The following is an 18,519-nucleotide window of genomic DNA, read 5'->3' as shown; positions in this document are numbered from 1 at the left end:
GGAGGCAGGTGGGCACATAAACTGGACCTGTTGTGACCCCAGATGTAGATGGCCTGGAATTCCAAATTAGAGAATGTGCTTCCTAATATATTTGCAAATGAACAGTCTCAGAAATATTCTAAGCATGAAAGGAACATGATTTTCAAGACCAGTTCTAGAGAAATATCTAATAATTGTGAGACAGATATTTAAAGAATAAAATGTTGGAAGAAAAACATTATTTTCAGATGAATTAGAGGAAACTACAACAGTTGGGATACAAAGTGATTAGGTCTAAACTACAATGCTGAATCCATTCTTTTTTATTTCAAGGTTTCATTCTTAAGTTGTTTTCAGTATTTAAGCAATTGTGTTTGTTTCAGTACAAGTACCTATGTACCTATAAGATGCTTACTGTCTTTTACTAATTACAAGCACCTGAGGTTCATCTGAATTCTATTAGCATTTTAAAGTATTTCTTTTATTTTTACATAAGCCCCAATGTTTATTAAACTCTACAGCTCCTGGCTAATACAGTTAGAAAATGAGATGTATGTAATTAAGTTGATTTTTACATCGCTGTCAAATCTAGGAACAAGCACTCGGAACACAAGAGGGAAAGAATCTGTACAATAATTTAAAGGCACCATAAATGCTGCACTCAGCTTATCCAAGTGTGCAGCTTTTGTCCTGCCCTTGGTTCATTAATAAAAATTTGGGGAACGATATTCATAATCTCACTGGAAACTGCTTTGTTTGTTGTAGCTCCAAGAGTGATCCATTCATATATTTTACATCCCAGGACTTGAGTTGGACAAATCAAATAGAACTGAAAATAATTTGGTAGGAGAGAGCTGCGACTATTTAAAAGCATGGCTATTTAAACCCTTTCCATTCTTTCATTCCAGATGAACGTAATCATGCTTTATTTATGTGGCAGAATTGATTAGCGGTCTGTTAAATGTACATTTACAGTATTCCTTTAATTCCGAAAATAATAACCATCTCTTCACGCCAGATAAATCTAATTTCCTCCAATTTTCTCAACTTACAAATGATAATAAAATTATCCATTTTTTTCCAAAAAATAAAATTGATTATAAGACATGTAAATGTTTATCTCAAAGTAACATTTTTTTCATAGCCTCTATAACGTTTCCACTTTCAATCGATAGGAATGCCATACCACTCACTCCTAGCCTTGCTTACCTTATGTTATGGAAATTATCATTATTATCATGATTGTTATTATTCAACTTCTCCACCAGTGTTGTTTTTGGACCCAGGGAGAAATATGTTCTTTCAGCACTTAAATTCCTACATTCAAGTGAATATCCACTAGACTTCAGCAAAGATTTTCATCAAATGAACATTTGTTCCATCCAGGCTTCCAAGTGAATTTAACATTTTAATACTACTTCGAATTTATTTTTAATCACTTCTTTCATTTTATAATACTATTTAAAAATGATAGTTCATATCATTTTTGAAACTACCCAAACTCTGCACACATTGCCTGCCACAATCGCTGCTAAAGAAGGACCTTGAAGTAATTTTTGTTTGTTTTTATCTAAACAACAGGGGACAAGGGTGACATCAACTAGGAGTAAAAGCATCCTCTTCACTCTTCACACCTCCTCTTTCCCGGGGACATGGCATCGTGTCAGGAATAGGCTTCCATATTTTTTCTAAGACTCTCGCTCCAGAACAAAAATTTTCTCTGACACTCTGTTTGCTGCAAGGATAAATTCAGATTTCTTACTCTGACGTTCAAGAACCTGGCAAGCTCATCATGCAGAATTCCACTTTGCCCCAAAGTGAATTTCCTGATCCAGCCCCTGTGATCTAGCCATGACAGACTGGACAACTTGGCATATACTGATCCCCCTGCCTGAGATTCTTTTCCCTAAATATGTCAGTCCTACTCACCTGTCTTAGTCCATTCTGGCTGCTATTACAGAATACCACAGCTTGGAAGTGTCTAAACAACAGAGATTGATTTCTCCCAGGTCTGGAGCCTGGAAGTCCAAGGTCAAGGCAGAGGCAGCTTCAGCGTCTGGTTAGAACTGGCTTCCTGGTTCATAGATGACATCTTCTCACTGTGGCCACACCTGGAGGAAGGGGTGAGGGAGCTCTCTGTGGTCTCTTTTATAAGGACACTGATCCCATCGTGGCAGGTTGACTCTCATGACCTCATTACCTCCCAAAGGCCCCACCTCCTGACACTATCACCTTGGGGGACAGGGTTTCAACATGAACTGGGGGGACACAGACACTCAGCCCATAGCACCCTCTCCTGAGCCTTGTCTGTGGGGTGGCGGACACACTTTTCACAGGAGAAGGGTTTGCTCTGGGACAACATGTGGACATCTGACTCCCTTGACTTGATTAGAGTTTGGAAAGTTATTCAGAGTAGTAGAGGACATTATCCTTTTAGGAAGACATTTGAGTTTGCTGCAGTTTTTTAGCCATCTGGCCCCAAACCCTTCCAGTCCACTCTCAGTGGTGTCTGTGGGAGATGCTCCCGGTGCATCCTTAGGCCTCTGCTCCCGTGTCTTCCCAAAGCAGCTGCGGCTCCAGCCCGGCTCCCCGGGGAAGCATTGGGATGTTAGAGCCCCTGGGGATAGCCTCAAATGCTGGGAAATGGTAGGTGGGGTCTGGAGCACAAGCATCCCAGTATCATTACCCGAGGCGGGTGGTCCAGAGGTGTGTTCCTCAGTGTCTCCCAGAGACACCCCAGAACTGAGCGTGGTCGTCCACAGAAGTGGTCCACTCCACAAGGACCGCTGCTCCGTGTCCTCCCTTCCTTGTCTCTATTCCCTGCTCCCTTGATGGCGCTTGCTTTTGCTCCCCCCCATATAAACTATTGGCCCTCAAGTCTTCGTATGAGTCTGCCTCTTGTGAAACCCAACCTAAAATAGTCTCGAAGGTATGTAGAACCTCACCTTTACAAAGAGATACACTTGTAGACACCTACACGTCCTGTGTTCCCTAATTACTGTGAACCATCAATTCCGTGCACTAATGATCCGTGTGTCTCTGTCCGATGGTCTCTGATGGAAAGAGGAAGAACAGGAAACAGGTTGCCCGAAGACCTGGGTACTAATGCCTGCTAACCCCATTCATCAGCCTCATGATATCAATGAGTCAAATGCTCTCTCTGGACTGTGGCTTCCACATCTATAAACGTGAGAATGACTGCTGTGATTCCTTTCCAGAGCTGCTGGAAAGTAATAATGAAATTGAGGTCACTCTCAAAATAGACAATGTGACTCTTACCAGCAACCTGCAGGAAACAGCAAGCCTGGGGCAAGCCAAGGACTCTCCAAAGCCTTACTTCTTACCATGACACTGGACACCCATTTCCTCAGTAGGAAGGATGTTTTATGAAATATTTGCTTTGGGCTTCTTTGATTTTTATCTTCAGTGATAATGCCCATTTTCATATACACCTTGCTGAACAAAACTATATGGAAATTCAGTATTTGGGGTGAATTTCCCTTTTACATAGCCAAACCTGACATCTCTGAAATTTTCATCTGTTATCTGAAGTCACCTCAACTAACATCGAACAGATGTAAATTTGGTAAAACGAACTTGTCTATCCCAAATATCACACATTTCACATAGTTCTCTCTCTGAAGCTGCATTTCCCAGAAGATTCAGGAGACACTAAAGAACATTCAGATACACACTACAGTATATAAAATAGACAAACAACAAGGACATACTGTACAGCACAGGGAACTAGAGTCAATATCTTGTAATAACCTATAATGGAAAAGAATCTGAAAAACAATATATATATATATATCTGCAACACTGCTGTACACCTGAAACTAACACAACTTTGTAAATCAACTATTCTTGAATAAACAAAGAAAAGAAAAGAGAAAAAGAAGAACATTCAGAAATGAAAGGCCACTGTCAGATGAGGATACGAAATGAATGTTCCCATGAGCTCACATCCCCCCAATGATCTTCAACATCTTCATTTCCTTTATCAGCTCTAGTTCCAGCATGGAAGGGAAAGTGAGGCCTGGCAGAATAAGTAATAAATCACACAGTTATTTATTTTATTGGATATCATCATTCATGGTTAATATAGTCCATACTTGACTTTTCATGTTTTATTTTATTTTTAAATAAAGGAGCCCAGGATTCCCTTTCCGGTAGCATCCATGGAATGCGTTGTGTGCTGTCTCGCTCCTCTTCTGTGTTGGTCGAGGCTACACTTGAATTATTGGACTGATCACCAGCTGCAGTCGTTGGTGACTCCACTCTTGGCCGAACCCCTAGAACAAAGAGGGTCTCCCTCAGACACTGCTTTCAACTCCTCCCAGGGGGAAAAACCATTTATAAGATTTCTACCAAAATATCTACTAAAGCCATCATATATTACCCATTGGACACTTTCTCCTTCTTTTTGGAGGAGAAGCACTCTCCAGTTGAAGAATGGTTTTGGATAACTATTAGCCAGAAAGGAGTCAGAGGAGTTCATATCGGATCTTCATAGCTTTCCCCTAATACCTGATTATGATCTGTTAGTTTTCTGTTTTTTCCTTCCTTTTGCCTTTTATAAATTGAATAAAAGTGTTCACATATTTCAAGAATTCATAGTTTTTATTACTTCAAAGTTCAAGCCAGCCTGTGTGATATGACAGATAACATGTTTACATCTAGCAATGGAGATGTCTGGTTACATAACAGAAATTTGACTAAGAAATATCCATTCTGATATATGATATTGTAACATGGAAGTTGGTTATCAGCCTACTGCTATGATTTTTTTTTAGCTTTTAATTATGTACTACAAAACCTCTATGACTAGGATACAGTTAGCAAGAATCAAGGTCAGAAAACTAATGGTATCTCTTGTGTACAAATATAACATGGTTCTGATTCATAATTCAAAGAACTGACAGAATTTAAAAGATTAACATTTAAATTAAATGCCAATCCACTGATGTCTCATAGCTATTTGATATCATACAGTCAATAACCTTCACTGGTGCTAATTTTTCTCACGCCTATTAATCCCAGTTTTATGGGATTGCTGTGGACAATAAATAAGATAAATTATATGAAACATTTAGTACAAAATCTGCCATCCTGTAAGTCCTCAAATCCTTGCTGGGTTCACTTTTAAGGCTATCAATGCAGTGTTAAGTTTGTTCTTTTCATTCAAATTTGTATTTATTTATTATTTATGTTTTAAGCTTTATTGAAGTGTAATCAATAGTCCATTAACTGCACATATTTTAAGTGTGAAATCATTATCACAGTCAAGATAATGCCCATGTCTTGCTCCCCCAAGATTTCTTTGTGCATATTTGTAATGCATCCTACACATCTTTCCTTGCACCCCCTGCTCACCCATCTTCAGATAACAACTAATCCGATTTCTGCCACTTTAGATTAGCTTGCGTTTTCTATGTGTACAGAAACAGAGTTATATATCATCTACTCTATTTTTTCGTTTCACTTCTTTCACTCAGTATAATTATCTTGAAATTCATCTATTTTGTTGCATGTATCAATGATTCATTTCTTTTCCTTTCTGAGTAGGATTCCTCTTTATGGATATGCAATTTACTTATGTATTAATCTACTCATGGGCATTTGGGTTGTTTACAATTTGGCTATCACAAATAAAGCTGCTATGAACAATCCTAAATCTAAATGTGAGAGTGAAAAAAATAAAAATTCTAAGAGAAAACATGTTTTCTTTGGTTTGGCAAATATTTCATAATTATGAAATAAAAGGAAAGCACTATAAAAGAAAACGAATCATTGAAGTATACTTACCAAAATTAAAACCTCTCCAGATGACATTGTTAAGAAAATGCAAAGGTAAGCTACACACTGGAAGAAAATATGTGTGAAATATATGTCCAAGAAAAAATTTGTTTCTAAAATATATAAAGAACTCTTGCAACTCAATAACCACAGGATAACATAATTTGAAATAAAAAGGAAAGATTTGAACAGACCCTTTGCTAAAGATGATATATGGATGACTAATTAACACATGAAAAAATGTTCAATGTATTTCTCCATTATGGAAATACAAAAAAAAAAAAGAAAAACGCCAAAAAACCCCACCTCTACATGCCCACTTGAATGACTAAGGTCAAAGAGTGACCACACCACCTGTGCATGAAGATGTGAGCAATCAGATCTCCCCTCTGCTACCGGTGGGCATGTAAAAGGGTACATCTTACATCTGCTTTGGAAAATAGTTGGCAGTTTCTTAGAAGTTAAACATAAATCTACCATATGACCAAGCCATTCCATTCCTAGGCATTTACCCAAGAGAAATGAAAGCATATGTCTACAGGAAGACTCCTAGCTTTAAGTTAAAAGAAAACAAACCAAACTTGATGTATAGAAACCACTATCTGAAAGAGTGATTAAAGCTTTGCAACATCGACCAGTCCCTCAAAGGTCATTTAAAATTCTGTAAGGAGAGAACAACACCAGCTCCTCTTCATTATCATCGCTTATTTCCTAAAATGTGGTAGAAATCAAGGGCATTAGAAATTACTGTGTAAAGGGAAGAAGTGACACAGAAACACAGAGGGAAAAAAAACAAACTTCTTAAAGTCAGTCTTAAATACATAAATGCTTTGTCAAGTAGTCCTTCATGATTTTCAAAGATAAACAGTCTCTAATGTGGTGTATGCTTTAAGACTTTGCATAAGGTGTGTTAATTCAAGTTAACAATGGATATTATATAAAATGTACAAATGTAGCAAATCCTTTCACTTACTTTCAGTCATTCACGTACTATATTAAGCTGTATAATTCACATCCCAATTGGCAGCTACAAAATAAATCCTTCCAGAAATATGAAAGCTTTGTCTAATAATTCTCCCCATATGTTTCTGGCAAATAAATAATTGAGGCTTAAGAGAAATGCTATCTCTGCTCTTGTTTCAGAAGAACAAAGGCCTAGCATCTTTTCTAGTTTTAAAAAAATTCTTCGAATCATAGATCAAGTCACATATTTGAAGGAAGCCAATATGAATATTTCCTTTTCATCTTTGTGTGCTTAAAAAGTAGTTCAAACGATTTCCACACATCTGCAACTTAGATGGAGATATATCACGTCCCCAAAAGATGTAATTCTAACACTCTCATGCTTTAAAGATTCTCCAAAGGACTGTCAACCAACTGTTTGGCCTCAATCATCTGGCTAATCAGCTGGTGACATCAGCTTGAGTCAAGGGAAAGAGAAGTAAAAAATGAGACTTTGCTGTTTAGTAACAAGTAGAGTAGAAATGACACCCCCATTATGTTCCCAGTCATTTCTTTAAAAAGCTCACTTAAGCAATCAGAGACGTAGACAAAAAAATCTTAAGCGTAGTTTCTCTTCATTAACAAAAAAAAAATGTCCGGACATATGACATGAAATCTCAGGTAAACAGGGTAAAAGTAGTAAGGCAGGTAAATCTCTTTTTGCCATAAATTTTTTTACCCTTTGCAAGCACAACCTGTTTGCATCAAGCCACACAATTTTATATTAAACTGTCCTCCCGAGTGAAAACCAATAAAACAAAACAAAACTCAAACACGCATTTACCTGAGTTTTAGTTCTCCTGTTATAAAAAAGAAAAATAAGTGTGCATTAAACACACATAGGCATATTAAGAAGAATTTTTTTCACCTACAAAGAATATGTGCTTGAATCACAGGGGCAAGCCCAACAAGCGTTATAAGCATTTGTTCTATTTCTTTACAAGAGGGACAAACCTCTGTTTTCTCTCCAGATACTTCCCTGAGCACTATTTGTCAGCATTCAGTAGTTCTTGTTTGGCAGTAATAATCTTTCTAAGTTTGACAGATTTATGTAATTTCAAATTGTTTTCAAGGCTCACTTTCAATTCATGTTTTAAATTGCAGTATATGAGGCATGTAAAACACTTGTTTCAATGAGAACATGATGCTTGCACTTAGTATTTACACAATATGAAATAAATCATGTCAGAATTAATAAGGTCTAATTCTATTAATGTCAGAAAAGATTAACGTAAGTTCTCTCTTCTAAGCAGACTTACTCGATACTCTTTGAATTATCCTTGACAGTGTTAAAATTAGACTAAGCCTACAAATAAAATAAGCCAGCAAATAAATTGAAGTAATAAATTAAGACATTGTGTAAACAAAGGTATCTGTGCTAGAAGAAGCCGATTTGATTGAAAACCCTTAGTAGATTTGTCATCAGCAACACACTTTATTTGTATCTCTCCTGATGGTTCTAGTTTCCTCTGAATTGAGTTTGTCTATATTGTGTTTGTTGTGAAATGTGAGTTTCTTACCAGGGATGTAAAAATGTTAATTATAATTAAGAGAGGTCATATCAAAGCAAGAGAGCATTATTTTATGATGTGACAAAAGATGTTTTGCTTGTCAGTTTGATTAGCTTGATCAGTCAGTGGTAGCTAAAATTTGTATCTAAACCTCGTGAGTTCATACAGTTAGAGAAAATGTGAATGAGTTGTTTAATCTGATTATCTCTTTTATTTCTACATTTGTTTCCATTTGTTCCCTTGTGCAAGTTAATACTCATGAGGATGTGTTTTTCCAAGAAGTGGGAAAAATGTCTTTAATTTAACCTTTCACTGAAATTCTATCCAGCCACGAAAAGGCATTGCTTTCAATAAAAAATGTTTTTATTTTAAAATAAGGTTAGCATTCCAACTGGCAGTAAATGATATTATTCCTGTATTTTATTAAGAGAAATATAGATCAGATTAGGGAGGCTGGAAAAGAAAGAGAAGAAGAGGTAAAAGTTACCTGAAATAATGAAGAAAAATGTAGGAACAACATACATCACCATGTTCTTAATGGGTACCAAGGATATTATAGGTACGTTCATATTGCTTGCGATATGTTTGTATTACTAAGGATACATACTATTTAAAATTTAGTGTATATGATGTTTATTTAAGTTCTCTAAAGAATTTTGTGTAAAACTCATTATAATCCAAAGAACAGAACTAAATCAACTCAAGAAAATTTTGCCCTGATGATGAAACAGAAATAAGTCATGTTTTTATTTTCTCCCAAAGAACATGGTTTGGAGACCAAGGGTTAACATTTACAAGGCTTCAAACATTCAATTGAAATGAATAAAATGGGAAATATGTAGATTATCATTACAAGGTGCACCCACTGGGAGAGGCAAACTGGAGATTCTGTGCAGGGGGTTTCCTGGGCCCTGCCGCATGCCCCTCTAGCTTGGCTGGTCTTCATGTCTCTTTGTAATAAACCGTAACTGTGGGTACTACAGCTTTCAATGTGAGTTCTAGCAAATTACCAAATCTGACAGTGGTCTTGGGGATCCAGAACTCGCAACTGGTGTCAGAAGTGAGGATGGTCTCGGAGACCCCCTAACTCTGTAGAAATACACCAATCACATATGGAGTATTCTTGCCCAAAATACATTAAACTTGAACCTATTTATGAGAAACAACTAGACAAATCCAGAACGTGGAATGGTTAAAAAAAAAATGAACTCTTAAGTATGTCAATAATCTGACATCAGATAAACCAAAAAAGTGGAAAGAACGCTTCCAGTATAAAGCATTATAACTTTCAGAGGAAGAGAGAAAATGTTTCTCCTTACCATGGAATAAAAGTCTTTTAGTTTGGACATTTTAGGCCAAAGTAAGTTTTGTGCCCAACACTGAACCACTAAGATGTAACAAGGGTTTGCTGTGTTTTGCCTGGTATAAGCCTGGGATTGGGAACCAGGTGTGGCAGAGCTGATGAGCTTGCTCTGGTCTGCTAAGCCTATTCAGACACTACCCCTCAAACTGAGGATGGGGTGGTATTTCCTTATCACGTATGTCATATCGGGGAAAAAAGTAAGTAACAACAGTGTCCAATACACACACATAACTTGTCCAGATTTGGGGTTCAAGCTACCCAAACAATAAAGGTCCACCTTCTTCTGGGACTCATGTTGGATTACAAGCATGGAGACCTGTACAAGATTTGGATTCCAACCACAGAGACCTAATTTTTAAAACATATTTTTGTTTTTAATTAAAAATAAATTTTATTTTATATTGGAGTATAGTTGATTTACAATGCTGTGTTAGTTTTAGGTGTACAGTTAAGTGATTCAGTTATACATATACACATATCTATTCATTTTCAGATTCTTTTCACATATAGGTTATTACAGAGTTTTGAGTAGAGTTCCCTGTGCTATACAGTAGGCCCTTGTTGATTATCTATTTTTATATACAGTTAGTGTGTATATGTTAATCACAAACTTGTAATTTCTCCCTCACCCCTACCTTTTTCCTTTAACAACCATAAGTTTGTTTTCTAAGTCTGTGAGTCTGTTTGTTTTGTAAATAAGTTCATTTCTATCTTTTTGTTAGATTCCACCTATAAGTGATATCATATGATATTTGTCTTTCTCTGACTTAATTTCACTTAGTATGATAATCTCTAGGTCCATCCATGTTGCTGCAAATGGCATTATTTCATTCTTTTTTATGGTTGAGTAATAATATTCCATTGTATATATGCACCACATCTTCTTTATCCTTTCCTCTGTTTTAGGTTGCTTCCATGTCTTGGCTATTGCAACATAAACCAAATACCCTTGAGAGAAGAATGACAAATAGTAGCTATTTGAAAATCACTAATTAGCACGGCTTGGAATATCACTTTCTTTTCTTTTTTTTTCTTAGCATCCTTTATTGGAGTATAATTGCTTTACAATGGTGTGTTAGTTTCTGCTTTATAACAAAGTGAATCAGCTATACATATAAGTATATCCCCATATCTCTTCCCTCTTGTGTCTCCCTCCCTCCCACCCTCCCTATCCCACCACTCTAGGTGGTCACAAACCACCAAGCTGATATCCGTGTGCTATGCGGCTGCTTCCCACTAGCTATCTATTTTACATTTGGTAGTGTATATATGTCCATGCCACTCTCTCACTTTGTCCCAGCTTAAGTCCATTCTCTAGTAGGTCTGCATCTTTATTCCCATCCTGCCCCTAGGTTCTTCATAACCATTTTTTTTTAGATTCCATATATATGTGTTAGCATACGGTATTTGTTTTTGTATTTGTATTTGTTTTTCTCTTTCTGACTTACTTCACTCTGTATGACAGACTCTAGGTCCATCCACCTCACTACAAATAACTCAATTTCGTTTCTTTGTATGGCTGAGTAATATTCCATTGTATACATGTGGAATATCACTTTCTTATATTCTACAAGTACTCTTATCTAAGACACCATTAATATTGATGAAAAATATCTGTAGCTACCAATACCATACTTCATCATGAAGGATGCACCCCCATCCAACTGTATTTTTTCCCCTAACATGGATAGGTGAGAGCAAGATTCAGATGGCCCTGGAATTTAAAATCCTATGATTCTAAAAACAATAGAGGAAAATATAAGTGATTCAAGAGAGTAGAACTTTAAAAAAATAAGTACAAGTTAATAAATTAGATGTCTCTAATAAGTTACATTGGACCTAGAAATTAAAAGCACATTTGAAACAAAAATAACATTAAAAACAAAAGTAAAATTGGGAAATAAAGAAATGCTCAATTAAAAAAAACCCAGGAATGTCTCAATGTAAATGAGCCAACTACATGATGAAACAACAACCATAGAAGAATCTGCAGATGATTAGCAAATGAATATAAAGTTTTAAATTACATGGAATCTAGGACTATAGCTAGGAATGTTGTGGTTGCCACATAGGGTGAGATGCTGAAATCAGAAATGATGGATTTGTTGCCAGCACAAACAAATTCAATAGCTTTAAAAAATCTATGATATTCACTTAATAACATAAAATTAAAATAAAATGGCCATTATTTAGAAACATTTTGTAAGAAAAGAAATCCTAATCAGTCATAGCAGTTTGGGTGATTATGTCTCTGATTAGTCTAGAAGAAAATACACATATGAAACTGGCTTTATTTTTAATTATAGAAAATAGGCTTATTTTTCTTCATCATGATAAAGAAAAAACTTGCAATGATCAGCCTTAAAATAGTGTCTGAAATTCAAATATGAGGACTAAGCACACAGACTAAAATCATAAAAGTGACTCATTTTCTTTTATTGGGGGATTATACATCTCTATAAATCCTCAAAATACAAGTAAATACCAATTTGAAATAGTTCATAGCTACAAAATGGAAAACTGGTTATAAAATAGAATGAAACAGATATGTGGCATTTCCATGGGAACACTTGGGGAATCTGATGAATAATGTGAGCAAAATCCATTCTGGAAAAGGTTTCCTAACCTGATTATCTCTGTAAACATAAAACATTGACTTCTGCATCTGACAAACCCTCGTATCGATGGATTAACTGCACAAAGGACTGTCAAACATTTCCCTGCTAACATGACACAAGATACAAAATATGAAAGATGTTTCGATCATTATGGGAAAGGATCAATTTTACTTTTAACCTGCTCAATCCTCTCACTCAAGTTCAATAACAATTTACCCTTTAAATGCTACTTAATTTATTTTCTGGCAAATGACTCTAGGCAAAATTGAATTCAGTAAGGACCCATTTTCCCTTCTTAACCTTCATCCTTTCAAAGATGCTATAGCACAAATCACTGTAGCGTTTTCAACTTTATTTTTAGTGTAATTTATCTAAAGAGGACTACTAGAAAATTAAACAAAAAATTAGTATCATCTGTTTGTTCAAACCACATCAGGCATCTGCTTAAGAGAGAAGAGTGAAGTGATCATGTGAACAATCACTAAATGAATCAATTAAAATTATATTTGAAGATGTTGGGAAGCATCCAAAAGCAAAGAGAAACAGGGAGAGTTGAAACTCGGAAAATGAAATTGGAAGAACTATAAGTTGTGACTTATCAGGTCCATGGCTCAATCAATCTCCATAGCTAAGACAGATAAAACTGCAAAACCCCGAAAAAGGTAGGAAGCACCACAGCCTCACTAGTTAAAGGTGCCAGACTGGAAAGGTGCCAGCATTCATGACTGGAAATGAAGTTGGAAAATGTAAGGGAAAATCCAGGCTGAGAACCAAGGGAGTCAAACAATCTATGATTAATACGCACGGAAGATTGAGAGGAAAGTTTGCCTCCACCAAATAAAAAACAGGAAAGTAAAAGTAAGGGGAAATCATGACACATGAAAGATGCCATGGGAGTTTAGAATAAGGGAATAAATTTGATGCTCTGAATTGAGGGTGGGATGGTAAAAGCAGGAAAATTTCTCTGAATTAGTACAAAAATAAAGAGAAGAAAAATGGCTTTAAAATATTTGTATATAATAAAATGAGTATCAAGCAGTTATGTTCAAAGCCCTACTTATATCTGTGTGTGTGTGTGTGTATGTGTGTGTAAAATGATGGAGACAAATATATTAAGAAAATAGTACAAGAAAAATTGTTAGAATGGAAGAACTCAAAATCTCCATATTGAAACTGCCCTATACCCCAAAAAATGAATGCAATGATCTAAATAAAGCCATGTTTTGTGAAATCTGAAAATACTAAGGATGAAGAAAAAACTATAATAGCTTACAGAAATAAAAAGCAAGTTTCCTACGGAGACAGAGAAATCAAAACAAATTTATATTGATATTTCTCCACCTCAACATACATTGAAAGAGAAATTAAAATTGATTCCTCTCAGGCCTCCCAAACACTGGAAGCCAGGAATAAAATAGAACGTGCCCTTCCAGCTCTGAAAGAAAGTAAGTTTCCTCCTAGAAGTTATGCTCATCAGATCTATCCAGTGAGGAGAGAATAGACATCTCCAGAAAGGCAGTGACTGGAAGTGCTCACCCCCTAGGGGACCCTTCCGTCAAAGTTGTTTAGGTCTTCACTCTTGGACATCCTTACTCAGTTCTCCATAATAATCTCCACAATATATTGCTTCTCAACAAGACTCTGTCTCCCTTCCCCCCACCCCATCCCACGCCACCTTTCTCTCTGTGGATGCCCCAGCAAAGTCCTCCTTTTCCCCACAGAATACCCTCAAATTCATCCCTCACATAGCACCTCACTTCTTTCTGAAATATATTCATTTCACTAGATGACCTCAAAGATTTCAGCAGCTTCCCATGGCACTTATGATACAGTTACATTATGTTAGCATAGCCATAAAGTGCTGGTCCTGTAGCTGGAATCTTTAGAAGGGGAACCAATTTCTCTAAAACCACTCGAATCAGTTATGCCATAGTTCCAACATGATGGCCTGTTATTATTTTCTGGATCACACGAAGCCGTCTCTTTTTGCAGGATCTTATCCCATGTTCTTCACTCTGCTTGATTGATTCTTCTCCCAACTCTCATCCTAATTCTTACTCATTCAAACTTTCTATCTCCCACTGTACTGGACTTTTGACTAATGAAGGTGACCATGTTCATTTTTGACACCAACATACAGTGTCAAAATACAGATAAAATTCACCATCATAATAGCTAATGAGAGATTTAAGTTAAATTGACCAAGTATATGGTCATTCTAACGTTATAGAGTCTGTAATAAAAGTATTATATTCCAACTCCCAATGCAGTGCAGATTAATAATGACAGTATTCTCTTTTTTTTTTTTTCATTTTTAGGAAATGGTGGCAATGGTAGCATGGCACAGAGGAAACAGAAATAATCCACAAGATCTTACTGTGCATAGTAGTATGAAGATAAACTTTCAATTTTCATTGTAATGATGAAAATATTTTTACACTCTTTATTGAAGAAATTTCAAACCTACAGACTAATTGCAAAAGTTGTTCAACGAACACCCATGTATCCTTCGTTTAGATTCACCCGTTAATTCCTCTCTCTCTCCTAAGGTACGTGTATATAGTTGTCATCCTTCCCCTCCTCCTCCTGCCCCTTCATGACATCATTCTCATTATTATTATGGTCCGCTCATAAAGAGTAAGTTGCAGACATCCCAATCCTTCAGCCCTAAAGACTTTCTCATCTATATCCTAAGAACAAAGACGTCACCTTACACACCTACTATACGATTATCAAATTCAGAAAATGTACCATGATACAACACCGGTATGCGTTATAGACTATATTCATAGTTCACTAATTGTTCTGTTAAAGTTCTTTTTCAGCATTTGTTTTTCAAGTCAACACACAATCTGGTGTCCATCGTTTCACTTAGATACCATGTCTTCTTCTGGAACAACTCGTCAGTCTTTGTAATTTATGACATTTAGGTTTTTGAGGAATGTTTTCAAACTGTCCCTTCATTTGCGGATTTCTAACAGCTTCCTTATGTGAGACTCAGGGGTCTATGTCGTTGGTTTGTTGGCAGAGATGCTCCCTGAGCTGTGCAACACCCTCAGCTCACCACACTGGGAGACACGTATCTGTCCCACTAGTGGATATGAACTGTAGTCACGGGGCTACGGTGGCATCTGTCAGCTTTCTCTGTTGCAAAGTTACGTTTTCCCATCGTCATGAATAAGCTACCTTTGGGGACATACCTTGAGGCTGTTCAAATATCTTGATCCCAGCAAACTTTTACGAAATGGTCTTAGCATTCATTGATGGCTCCTGCCTGGATCAATTATTACTGTCGCAGTTGCAAACTGGTGATTTTAGTACCTCCATCATTCTGTCTGCATTTATTAGTTGGGATTGCACCGTAAATAAGGCTTTCCCTCTCCTACCTCCACTTTTTAAAGCTAATTTAATCATGTTCACTGAAATTAGCTTTATAAATGTTGAGCTATGGCTACAATAGCACAGTAGATATATGTCTGGTGTCTAGTGTATCATGTGGACCCCTGGATGGAAAACTCAACCTGAATTTAGTCCCGATTTTATTGATAACATGCAGGGCTATTAGGAAAATCACTTCACATCTCTAAGTTTTAGTATTTGTATCTGTCCAATGAGGGTTTTGACTACTTAATATGAATGTTTTCTTTCAGTTTTGATAGTTTATAACTCTTAAAATATTTCATTCAGTGTCTGTGTGGCCCTAAAATTTTTTAAGACAGGAAATTCCCCCTTCTCAGTCTTAATGACAGCTGGCTTGATTAATTGCAATTGGCCAAAAACTGGCAAAGAATTCCTAACTCCATTAACTTATTTTGGTTCTCATTAAACTTTTAAATTCACTTACTTTCCCTTGACCTTGTCTATTTCAAGCTTATTCTCATCAGTGGTTTTTCTTTGGCAACCATATTTGGAAAACGCACAGACTGAACACCAGTGTGGGAGGAATTATACAGCTAAAATACATTCCATGAAATGATCACGGGTATTTCAGTTTGCTTCAGGATTAATTATAGTCCTGCAGTTCCCACACCAAGGCAGTCTGTGGGTTAGAAGGCTGGGCTAAGAGAGCTGTCATCCCAATAATGACATTCAAGGGGAGTGATTTACTAAAACAAAATCTGCACCAATTTCAACCTACACTTTGGAAAAGCCATATAAGCATTTTTAAAAAATGGTTATAGATGTGTTCCTAGCAAAATCTGCCCTATAAATTCTAAAACTATGAGAAAATCTGATGGCTGACAAAATGTATAACTCTATGAAACACTTAGAAATGATAATTTTAACATCATTACTAATACTTAACAAGAATCTAGAGTGCAGAATGAAAAATCATCCTGGGCATGATACAAAGAATGTAAAGTAGCTAAGCATATATTAAAGGTTTAACATTTCCATTCCATAAACATTAATATATTTGCTTGTTCCTCTTGACATTGTTCAGAGAATAAATTACATATATAGAAAACAATTTGTTACTTTCATGCCTGTCATTTTTAAACTGTAAATTTTAAATTGAAAAGTATTAAGGAAGGTTTAGAATTCCACTGTGATTTTTTTAGAAACAAAATATTCGAAAAAATACATGATAAATCGTCACTCTACTTATATCTATCATCTATGTTTGATATGTATATGCATATCTGTGCATAAATTTATATCTATAAATATATGAGCATAATAGATCATTTTTACTGAGCACTTCTTTGGAAAGAGGTGCTAATCACTTCACATGAATTATGACTTTATATAAATTGTGTCATTTAGATTTCTTAATAACCCTATGAGATAACTACTACCACTGTCCCATTTTGCAGTCATAGAAATCAAGTCAAAAGCAATTAAGTCAATTGCCTATAGCCAGACTATTAATAAATGGTAGAACTCATTAGGGAAACAGACAGCTAAGTACTAAGTCTTTTATTCTTAAAATTTATTTAAACAAATAATTTATATATGAATGCATTTCTCTCTTTTTCTTCAAGTCGTGCTTATATTATAATATAAATCCTATAATATATAATGTCTCTAATATAATATATACCTATATTATATATGTAATTTGCATCTGCTTTAATATTTACATATATATGAGTATGTATTTTATGCTAACGAAAAGCGCTGTGAACAAATACATTTCCCATCTGTTTTTTCTTTTTTTTTTTTAGCTGTACGCGGGCCTCTCACTGTTGTGGCCTCTCCCATTGTGGAGCACAGGCTCCAGACGCGCAGGCTCAGCGGCCATGGCTCTCGGGCCCAGCCGCTCCACCGCATGTGGGATCTTCCCGGACCAGGGCACGAACCCGTATCCTCTGCATCGGCAGGCGGACTCTCAACCACTGCGCCACCAGGGAAGCCCTGTTTTTCTTTCTTTTTTTTTTTTTTAACATCTTTATTACAGTATAATTGCTTTACAGTGTTGTGTTAGTTTCTGCTTTATAACAAAGTGAATCAGCTATATGTATACATATATAGCCATATCCCCTCCCTCGTAGGCCTCCCTCCCACCCTCCCCATCCCACCCCTCTAGGTGGTCACAAAGCACTGAGCTGATCTTCCTGTGCTATGCAGCTGCTTCCAACTAGCTATCTATTTTACATTTGGTAGTGTATATAGGTCAGTGCTACTCTCTCACTTCGTCCCAGCTTACCCTTCCCCCTCCCCATGTCCTCAAGTCCATTTTCTATGTCTGTGTCTTTATTCCTGTTCTGCCCCTAGGTTCTTCAGAATCGTTTTTTTTTTTCCACATATATGTTTTAGCATATGGTATTTTTTTTCTCTTTCTGACTTATTCACCCTGTATGACAGATTCTAGGTCCATCCACCTCACTACAAATAACTCAATTTCACTTCTTTTTATGCCTGAGTAACATTCCATTGTATATATGTGCTACATCTTCTTTATCCATTCATCTGTTGATGGACATTTAAATTGGTTCCATGTCCTGGCTATTGTAAATAGAGCTGCAATGAACATTGTGGTCCATGTCTCTTTTTGAATTATGGTTTGTTCAGGGTATATGCCCAGTAGTGGGATTGCTGGGTCATACAGTAGTTCTATTTCTAGTTTTTTAAGGAACCTCCATACTGTTCTCCATAGTGGCTGTATCAATTTACATTCCCACCAACAGTGCAAGAGGGTTCCCTTTTCACCACACCCTCTTCAGCAATTATTGTTTGTAGAGTTTTTGATGATGGCCATTCTGACTGGTATGAGGGGATACCTCATTGTAGTTTTGATTTGCAT

Source organism: Phocoena phocoena, chromosome 2 (genome assembly GCF_963924675.1).
Source record: "Phocoena phocoena chromosome 2, mPhoPho1.1, whole genome shotgun sequence".
In the NCBI taxonomy this organism is placed as follows: Eukaryota; Metazoa; Chordata; class Mammalia; order Artiodactyla; family Phocoenidae; genus Phocoena; species Phocoena phocoena.
This window is presented reverse-complemented; position numbering follows the sequence as displayed.